General features: G+C 42.4%; 1 protein-coding gene across 1 annotated transcript in view; it reads right to left on the bottom strand.

Annotated features, from left to right (window-relative positions):
• TUBB6 (tubulin, beta 6 class V) overlaps positions 1 to 53 on the bottom strand; it is a 7,951-nt gene extending 7,898 nt beyond the window's left edge. Inside the window, exon 1 of the mRNA XM_010583324.1 lies at positions 33 to 53. The gene's annotated coding sequence lies outside the window, so the exon portion shown is untranslated. The remainder of the gene's footprint in view (positions 1 to 32) is intronic.
• Positions 54 to 10,855: the final 10,802 nt, after the last annotated feature.

The raw sequence follows: 10,855 nt of genomic DNA on the forward strand, positions 1-10,855 counted from the left end.
CCCGCCGGGCACCGCCCCCGGGGTCCTCTCACATCTTCCTCCTCCGCCGTGAGGGGCCCGGTAGGGCGGGGGGGGGGGTCTCCGGCCGCAGAGACTGCTGCTCTCCGTGCTGTGCTTACCGCTCAAACCGTGTTCGCCAAAGGCGGGTTCGTCGTCCTCACCCACCGGGGAATCCTGCCCTGGCCGTGGGCGGGCGGGCGGACATCCTCTCCTGCTCCTGTCGTTCCTTGGCCTGCTGCCCCGTCGCAACCTTCCCTGGAGTGGCAGCATCCAAAGCAATGGGTGGACCTTCTCAGTGCCTCGCCAACGGCCATCTTTGCATCGCTGTTTTCTGACGTGGTTTTGCCAGCAGATAACAAGCCACTGTGTAAAACTTGTAACTGGGAAGGCAAGCAGTCTTTATGGAGCGACTTTCCTGAAAGCTCATGTCACCACAATACAGAGCATGCCCTGGAATATGCAGGGCTTGGATAGCTTAACTTTTCATGAAAAGGACGATTTTCTTTCTCCTCCAGAGAGGAAACAAGTTCCCACAACTGCTGTATATCTCTGTTATGGCCCCTTTGGGTAGCTGTTGCATGGTTCCCCTGGTAGAGAAAAGCTGCCTAGCTTGGCTGCCTGTTCTAATGCCAGTGTGACTTTTCTGCGGGATGCCATTGTCTATGTAGCATATTCTGATATATAGCCCTGGTGCGAGGTATTCATCTGTCTATGCACATCTTTACTGTCTGACCGCATCTCTGCTGTTGTGCAAGAGCAGCCCTGAGGCCAGAGTTACAGAACCTCATTATCTGCTTGATCAAAGGTGACCAATCTGGGACTCTCCAGGAGAAGAATCTTGAGTGCTCTCTACAGCTTAAACGCAGTTAAGGTAACCCCCATCAATCAATAAACAGCCCCCAAATAACCCACAATCTGTACTTAGGCTGGAAGGCCACCTCCTGCCTGCCTGCCCTTAGGTTGCTGTGACGTGACCCATGTCAGCTAGACTGTGCTCTGGGTGACAATCTTGCCTTTTCATAGATGTTTTTCAGCAGGGCTAGCAGCTTCTTGCAAATGACCTCTGAGTAGCCCACACACACCATGCTAGGCTGAGTCAAATGTCTTTCTGACATCAGTGGAGCAGTGGGAGGATCAGCATGTTTGCCTTGCAAGCAGCCACCAGCACAGGATTCGGTACTATCTGCCTTTTTCTCTGCTGAAGGACTCAAAATAAATGTCCTTCTCTGTGTGATATGCATTTTTGGAAGAGATCCAGGAACAAGTCATTTGTTCACTAGCCTGATTAGTGAGGTCATCTTGGGTTTTGCTTGAATCTATATGTCCTTGAATATGCCTTCCAGGCCTGGCTTTCCCCATGCTTTGCAAATCCTTCCATATGCTGTTGTACAGTTCGTACTTGCCATCAGTTTGCCTGTTACAATCATTTCTGCTGGTATGCCACTTCTTAAAGCTCAGTTAGTTTCCAGGTCCAGCTAGTGGTAAGGCTGAGTGTGTGTTCCCAGTAGGCACACACACGGACACGCATACGCACATGCACACCCTCACACACACGTATACATACACACATGGCTGGCCACACTGATTGGCACAGGCAGAAAACAGAGCACTCATGCAAATACAAACAGCACTAATGGCCTCATCCTATTCCCCTCTCTGGCTGATCAGGACAGAAGCCCATTAATGGAAAATAAATATGCATTTATATACATGTATACAATATGGATCCCTCCAGTATCTACTCTTAGACGCTCATCCTATTCAGTAGCCAACCCCTGGATCCCAAGTCTTCCCAGCTGCTGGAAGTATTATCCCCAGAGGCCCACAGCTGTACTCCAGTTGCTGGTATTCAGACCTATGGACACAGACACACACACAAACAATGGCTCCCTCCTCCAGTAGCTGCTCTTAGGACACTCAGCCTATTCAGTAGCTGACCCCTGGATCCCCAGTTGCCTCACACAGAGACACAAACAGGCAAATTAGTTTCTCCGGTAGCTGGTCCAGAGTTGTGACCTTAACAGTAGCTGACCCCTAGACCCCACCATAGTCTCCCCAGCAGCTGGCTTGGACCCCCTGGTCCCTCCAGTAGCCACCTCACAGATCCTCCGGTCTCTTCACTATCTTACCTGGAGTTAGGGCTACTCCAAAACTTTACCTGGAGTTAGGGCTGCTCCAAAACTTGACTCCCAAGCTTCTTATCCTACTCTCCAGCTACCCTGGCTTGGTGTTTACTAGTGACCACACACTGACATACAGATGCACATCATGTACATGCACTCTGGTGTCTCCAGTTGCTCCATCACAGACACACAAGCCCCTATGACTTGTGGCCCCCACTTCTAATTGCTGGGACTCAGACCACCATACACACACATACACATGGAATATAGACCCCCCGTCTCACCCAGGAAAATAATTTAAATACAGTTTAATAAGACAAGACAGACTGAGGTGATCAGGTGCAAGGCATAGCCAGACAGGCATACTGACCACCAACCTGTTTACACCCAACCGGGCCATTTTAGCCCCGTATCCTTTTATCCATACCAAACCACCTTTATCCCCCCTTTTTCCTACCTTTGATTCCTCCTCTCAATATCCCATAAGTCGTCTCATACAATCCCAAAGATGTTCCCCTTCATCCCCTAAAAAGTGATCCATGGAGCCTTTCCCATTGACTGGTGGTGATGAGTGTCACATCTGGCCCACAGACTGATCCCTGTCTGGGAGAAGCCAGGGCAGGGAATCCTTTTCTCTGGGTATGTTATTGGGGTTCCCCCACCTGCCACTGTTCCTCTGTGATCCTTTGTGTTTGTGGAGATAAGCCTTGAATCATATAACCCAGCAGTAGATCTAACCCATTTGATCATCTGAATCAAATTGGATTTTGAGAATTAAAGTAAGAAGGAAAAAATGGACATAGGTAGGCCAGTGAGGGGGTAAAAGAAGCAATGAGAGTGTATCGTAGTAAAGCCTTTAGTCCACATGCCTCCTGAAAAGCTATATAGTTGCACTGCCAGTGTCTGTCATCTCTGAAAGGTTTGTCTACTGTTTGGCTGTGTGGGGGCAGAAGTTGGTCAAACACTGTTTAGAGGCCAAAACTTCAGCCATTTTCCCACACGTACAAAGTAACCCACTGAAGTATGTGTAAGACTGTAGAACCATGTGTGTGATGAAGGTGAGCAACAGTTTACCCAACAAATTTGCATCTTACTTGTACACATTTTATAGCTATGTAAATATGTTCTAATATTCAGCCAGACCTGAATCAACCTGCAGCTTCTCCATGTTTTATTGCTAGTAATCTGAAAAGAAGCAACACCTGTTTGTTGGTCATTGAATGTAAATGTACCTTCAAATCCTTTTCATCCATGCTTGTGTTTACTTAGTAGTTCAGCTGACTTAGGAGGTGGAGGTGCCATTATAACCTGTGTCTACAAAAGCCTGCACATTCTCTTTACGCTTTGTCTGGGATTTTAAAGGCACTTAGGTGTTTCAAAATCCTACTATGTACTTAACTGCTATGGATTACTTCTGGATGTATTTTAAAACCCCACTAAACACCTCTTGGAAATTTAAGGCACCTAAATGTCTTTAAAGATTTCTCTCTAGGTGCTTCATCTGACTGAGTCCATGAGGTTCATTCTATAAATAAATTAACATAGGAACACACCATAAAGTCTGTACAATGGATTTTCACTTCTTGTATTTGACTGTGTAGTCTCTTTCTCAGATACCTATAACATATATTGACTTCTAACCTTCATAACTCAGAGTCTTTTTTTCTTCCCATTCACTTCATGGTCTAATTTACTATTTAAAGTATGCCTTTTTTCATCATACACAAAATAGGAAGAAAGCTTTCTTAAGATCTCACTTGCAGATTTACTCCTGTCATTGTTTTTCCTTTTTTCCTTCTTTTTGCAATTTTAACTCCTCTTCCGTTGTTCAAAACAAAATAAATCAATTAATATATTCAACCTAAAAAATTAGTAAGATGTTGCAATATTTATAAACTATCAGTCCAACTTTGCAAACTCATGCTCCAGACAGCCTCTTGAACAGTCAGTTTACATGACTTACATTTTCAAAGTATCTTTTGCTCCCAGGTGTGGAAACAAAATATTAAATAGTAAAAGACGTCCATGCTTGCATTTGAGGGAGTGGTATGACCCTTTATGATAGACAGGACATGAATTAAGGAAGATCTGACTGCTTGGCCAAGTCTGGATTAGTCTGACATTTCTAGCTGGGAAAAGCCTAGAACAGTTTATTTCCACTGGACAACTCTCTGGTGCTCCAATGTGATGGGCAGAGCCCATGTGGTTCTTTATTCCTGTTAGTCAGCACTGACAAGGATTTTGGCTGTCAGTCTTAGCAGTGGTATCAGAGAGTAACAGCAAATGCTCCTGTGCAAGATCCAGCTGCCTTGAAAAAGCTGTATACGTTCATGGTCAAGACAAACTGATGGGGCCATGTGGGACTGCAGAGCTTCCAGTGTTCTCATCTGCAGCCTTTCTCATGTACTCCTTGCTCTTGCAAAGGCTAAAATAGAAATGGATACCTACAAGATGATGAATTGCACAAGGCAGGACAAAATGTGTAAGGTGCCCATGCTACAGAGTAATAGGATTTTCCAGTAATAGCAGTCCAAGCAACAATCATCCTCCACAAAGTCAGATGGAAATTTGCTTTAATGCCCTGGAAAAACCCCAGCAAAGTTCTTCTGTATTTAGCTAGTCATATGATATGATTGTTAAGCTGCTTCCTGCTTTTCAGGAAACACATTTGTGTTTATATCAGGGTTGTTGCTAGGACTATTTCTATTTACTGGAGTTTTTAAGGACTAGGGAGAAATTCATGTCATAGCAGAACAGTTAACATGATAGCTACTATTGTCTTTTTCAGAATGATAAATATGCTGTATTTTGATACGTAAGAATATCAACAAGGGTCTATCCAGTGTTATAAAGCTTGTTAGCACTTACATTAACTACCAAAGCAGTAAATATAATCCACATGGTGGATTCACTCTGACAGCTTGTAGCAGCCTAGTAAATGCTACTAACCCCATGGTCACCTTTAGGAGGAAGGTCCCAGGGTCAATGTTGTTCCTTTCTCTCCTCTTTAGTCTAAAAGTTTTTCATGCAAGTTAAAAAAAAAAGGAAAAAAAAAGAATCTTAAAACACTTTGGTTTGGGTTTTTTTGCCTGGCTTCCTGAGGAAACAAAGCATGGGAGGCCATGCTCTGTGCAAGCGTGTGCCCATGTATCTCCACCACCACCTCCTTTTCAATCTGTCAACCTCTTGTGACAAAATCTGCAAGAGGCATGTGAGTTCCAGAGATACTGTAGCTGCAGAAGACTCTAGAAACAGGTCAAGAGTCCGAGAGCATGGTCAAACATTTTAAAGGGGGAAGGGAGACAGCAAGATACACACACAGAAGTGTACAGTCTAATAAGGCTAATGCCAGCATACACATTTATCACAGGTGTTTAGCAGCTTATATTTTGCCTAGAAAAGCCGCTATATTTCATATGGTCCTCAAACAGTTTCTTGCTTTGTTCCGCCCCATTTAAGCTTGTTGCTGTGGAAGCTGTGGTGTCACTAATTGCCACCTATGCTCAAACATAGTACTCGGGCGTTTGTTTTAATGCTGCTCACCTGTCTGCTTTATAACTGTAGCTGTCAGTGGAGATAATACTGGTGTTTGTGTTTTAGCCTACAAGATGTGGTCTGAACTTTGCAATGTTAAAGCTGAGGTCACTACATCAGGTCAGGGGTAAATATGTTTGTAGATGAAATGTCTTTGAAGCAACACTGGAGGAATTCCACCATCTCGTCAAAAGGAATTTCTAGCTGCATTTTCACACGCTTTTCTCACTGTTTGACAAGATGAATGGAAAAACACTGTAACTCCAGCCCTGAATATTAATGTGTTTGAGTTCAGTTGCCTTTGCACTTTCCAGCACTTACTGTCTTTTCATTTGTAACACATTTTCTGTCCTTTGGAAATGAGTATTTTCTTTCAGCCCTTTGTTTCTCCCTGTGCTTAGCCTCAATGCTAACAATAACTCATCCAGGACATTTTGCAGAGTTGGGCATAGTGATTTTTATGCAACAGCTGTAGCAGCTGGAGAAGAGGGAGGCATGTACCTGCCTGTTTTGTCAGGCAGAATGTGTTTGGTGTGGCTATGTTTTTAACTTCCATCCTAAAAGGTCACTTAGCTACATAAACAAATATAGCCAAAGGATGGGCTGCACTGTGTGTTCAACAGAGTCAGTAAAGTTATCCAGGTTAGTGTTTTCTTACAGCTACAACCAAGAATATGGGAATACAAAGTTAAGGCAGGAATTTATCTACATTCAACTCTCCAGCCTCTCTGCACATTAGAGATTTTGGGGAACTGAGCTGTTTGAAGGACAGAGTGAAAACAAATTTTAGCTGGAATGTGTACTCTCCATTATCTGTATCGTGCAGTGAGTGGTACAACTGTAAGAGGACGATGAATCTGAGATATTGCTGACTTGCTTTGGGAGTTTAGTCAGCTTTGAATAGATGCCAATACAATGCAGAGCTTATCAGTACAGTCCTGGTTTTTTGAGTGTGGGAGACATCAGAATGAGGACAAAATGGTCTATTAACCAGAAGTCATGCTAAAGACTGTCAGGAGAAAATGCATGTTCTGACCAGATAAGTACACTGACAGCAGCTGCTCTTGATTAGATGGAAGATCCATCTAATCTAGAATTACATCTCTGACAGTAGCCAGTGATGGGTGCCAGGGAAAGAATATGGTAATCCTTACCCCAAAATGCCCTTCTACATCCTGGCAATCAGTGGTTAAGGCTTTGTTGAACCAAAGAACGGATCTGGACCATCATATTTGATAGTCCTTTTGAAACATCCATTAAGTTACGTAATTGCTTTTTTAACCCAGTTACACTTCCAGCTTCCAAAGTCTCCTATGGCATTGCCTGGCATGCACAACTGAATTCCATTCTCTGAAGAAGTACTTTTTTCTGTTGTAAAGCTGATGCCTTAATTTGGTGGCCCATAATTCTTCTGTTTTGAGAAACAGTGACTAACAGTTCCTAATGACCATTGTAGCTGTGTGTAAGCTGAAGGTTTTAGAATTTTCTTGTTCTTTCTTTCCCTATCTGTGCAACATTTTCTGAGCTGAAAGTATTAGCTTAATTAATCTCTCTGTGTTCGAGGAGGACATTGCACTCCTGTGTAGTCCTTGTTTATCACCCTTCTCTATGTGTACTAGCTCTGCTGCAGCCTCTGTGAAATGGGAGTGACAGTATTCAAATCATGGCCATTGATTTATGCAGTGGTATAGAATGATTCCTGCTCTGGTCTTTATTTTCTAGTAAGTCTTAACATTGTGTTTGCCCTATTGATTGCTGCTGAGCTTTTTTTGCACTGAACTATCCATACTACCTCCAAGATGCCTTTTGAGACTGATGACACCTAAATTAGATCCCCTCACTGCAGACACAGCGTTGTTTTTCCCTGTGTTATTCAGTTATGGATATTAAATTTCATCAGGTATTGTTTTATTCAAATCAGTATAATGAAATACTTCTGAAATTCAGTCCGATAGCAGTTTTGACTACCCTGAAGATTTGTATACAATCAAAAAGATTCACCAGTTCATTACTCTTTTCCCCTGATCATTTAGAATTAAGTTGATCGGGTCCAAGCACAACCAATGGATCTGATTGAGACTTGGTTTCTTGTCTTTTGTCGCTAAAGCAGAAGAGCACCTGCATCTTATCCCATACAGCTCCGTCTCCTTAACACTCTTGGGTAAAACACCTTGCAACAGTGATCTGTACTGCAGCATGTGGGAGGGGAAGGGGGAAAAGGATAGGTGTAGGTTATATTACACAAACTAACTTTCATGGTTTTATTCTCTGAGAAAAAAGAAAAAGCAATAGACCTCTAAGACAAAGGGTTGGAGTCCTGTCTAGACTGTCAGTTATTTAACACTTACTCAGCAAAGCACGTGTTTGAGATGAAATGCATAGCTTTCCAAGTAAAAGTGATTCATCTCACTGTGCGAAACACTTATTTTGTAAAAGTAGTTTTGCAGCTAAAATCAATTATAAATTGCTCCAGTCAGGTCTTGGGTTTCACAGGTGACTCAGTTTTCTTCCTTACCCTTTTTCTAGGGTGGTGAGTGGCTCCTGGCTGCCACCCTTCCCTCACCAGCATAGATCCTACTTGTGTCACACGATGTCCAAACTAAATCAGCATACCACTTCCAGCCTGCTTCACAAATGATTCTCTCACATTACATTTGTAAGAAGAAGAGCACCATTCCTCACAAGTCCATCAGCCCCAGGACAAACAGCACAGCAGAAGATACGACTGGACAAAGCCTGGCTTATTTTTAACAGTGCAGTCTGCAGCACTGTCAAGGGCGGGTGGGTACAGCCGCTGAAGGAATGTGGTCTGGGACTGAATGCACAAAAGCAGCTGAAGCATCCTCCTCTGAGCAGGGTGCTCTGAGAGCTACCGATTGGGAAATTAGGAGGGGAAGACAACATTTACACACAACTGATCATTTTTCTTTTAGAAAACCACTCTGCAGCAGTGAGACTGAGGGCGTACGCCTGTTGCCTTGGACTGCAGCCTATTAGCAGCATTACCATATTAATGATTTAAAGGCTTATGAATGCTAAGAATGTAAGAGGTCAGTTTGGCCCATGGCCAGGACTCAACCCACTGCCCGCCCACAGTGAATAATCCGTTTCACGGTCCATTTGTTAAACAGTGTACCAGAATGCAGAAGGATATGGGGTTACAATATACATTGACTGCAAAATTGAATGCCATTGCTTTGCGGGAAGTGTGTGGAGATGCAGTTGTTGCCTGTGCATGGAAGATTTGCAGAGAGATACATCCCTGTTGTGTAAAATGATTTCATTGTGGTGTCCCATCTCTGTACTGAATAGGGACTTTATATTTCATGAGGCCTGTATGATCTGTCAGGAATAGGGCGCAGCTCTAAGTAGTCAAAAGCTTTTTATCTCAGGATAGGAGCTTGGTTAGTATGGAAGACAGTTATGGTAAAAATGCCACATAAACAAGGAGGCTTACTAGTTCTATATAAAATAGATAGAGCAAGGCAGATATAAACATCTTTTTAAAAAATTTACATTCGCTTAAACACCTGTCCCGCCCCTTCCTCAGTCATTAAGTATTTTTAGTTTGAATGTGGCCAAAGGGAATCTGGAAAAGGTGATGGAAGGCCCCAAGAGGAACAGCATAACAAGTCGCATGTATCAAGGGGTCACCAGAGCAAGGTATAGAAAAACAGCAGAAGGAACTGAGTGCTTGCAGCTGGTGACTTCTGGGTAATGGCATCAGACATAGAGAAAGGTTTAGATGAAAGAAAACAAGAGCAGTACAAAAAGTGCTGGGAGCTTCCAAGTGAAAAACACAATATAGCAGTTGGAATTTTCTGGAGAAAGAAAACCAAAACCCAAACAAATGGCAAAACCAAACCAAAAAAAACAAAACAACCCAACCCTTTGGAGAGGTAGAAGTCATGGAAACAGAAGTGACTTTTACCCATTAGATTGCTACTGCCTTTAGTCGTTGCTGAGGCTGCTAGTGACAAAACCTGCTTTGTTTTCACTGATCACAACTCTTGTGAAAACTAAATACGGTACCATGTCAGGGCCAGATAAGACTAGGAGGAATTGAGAGAATTGTTTACTGAATTCAGTGGTCACAGAGGTGAAACTATTAGAGACTGTACTTTTCTTATATCGATGAAATTATGATAATGTAGTTTGCAGAAAATGCTTATAATGCTGAGGAAAACCAGCTTGATCATCCCATCCAAAGCTGAAATGGCTTTTCTGGGAGGCTGAAATAGCTAGCTATTTGCAGCAACTGTTTAGTAATTTCTGATTTCAGATAAAATGGTTTTATTGTTGAATAATCAATTGTCTCTGAAAACACATCGGTTATTCTGGAAGATAGTGACTTTTATTTGGAAAGCATGATCACTCAGGGAGTCGAGTGCAGATTAGAACAATGTTCTGCAACTGTTCTAGGCAGCTTTTCTAGGCAACTTCATAAAGTGGGCAAGAAAGCAGGAAAGCTGCAGCTGGGAGAGCACCTAAACTAAGCACATTTGGTACAGGAATCACTGAAATTATGCCATTTGCACTTTAGCTTTTCAGGAATAAAACAGACAGTACTGTAGACTTCGGTTTGTCTAGCTCAATAATAAATCAGTAGTCCTTATACTTAAATAAGATTATTTATTGCTTTCTTGCTTATTCTTTCCTGACTTTTGAGATGGGGGAAGAGCATTTGAAAACACTACTTAATAAAGAGCAGCAGCAAACCAAGTCACATACCTATGCAAGGGAATATGCTTTGTAATTAGAAGTGCTTTTAACATAAAGGATTATGGACTTCACAGTGTAATTACAAAATGTGTCAGAAATAATTATACCTAACTTTAAGACTTTAAAGGACTTCTTAGATGTCTAAGATTTCTCTGGGTCTATAATAGACTGACTACCCACATCATTAAGCTACTGTTTTCTTAAATATAGTTGTCTGAGGATCTAAGCTTCTTTTTTTTAACGCACAGTAGAATCACAACCAACCTGTGACAACAGTTACATTACTTAAAAAACCCCCACACCTAATCTATACATAATGTATGCTAATCACTAAAGCAGACTTTTTAGAAAACTGATGATCAATCAACTTTTTATGTTGGAACTGCATAGGCTGCATTATCCTGATTCTGGAGTCTGTTAAGACATACGGTATTTCTAGTGTTGCATTTCATTAGCTATTTTATAAAACAACTAAC

Source organism: Haliaeetus leucocephalus, unplaced genomic scaffold (assembly GCF_000737465.1).
Source record: "Haliaeetus leucocephalus isolate CR32 unplaced genomic scaffold, Haliaeetus_leucocephalus-4.0 Scaffold889, whole genome shotgun sequence".
Lineage (NCBI taxonomy): Eukaryota > Metazoa > Chordata > Aves > Accipitriformes > Accipitridae > Haliaeetus > Haliaeetus leucocephalus.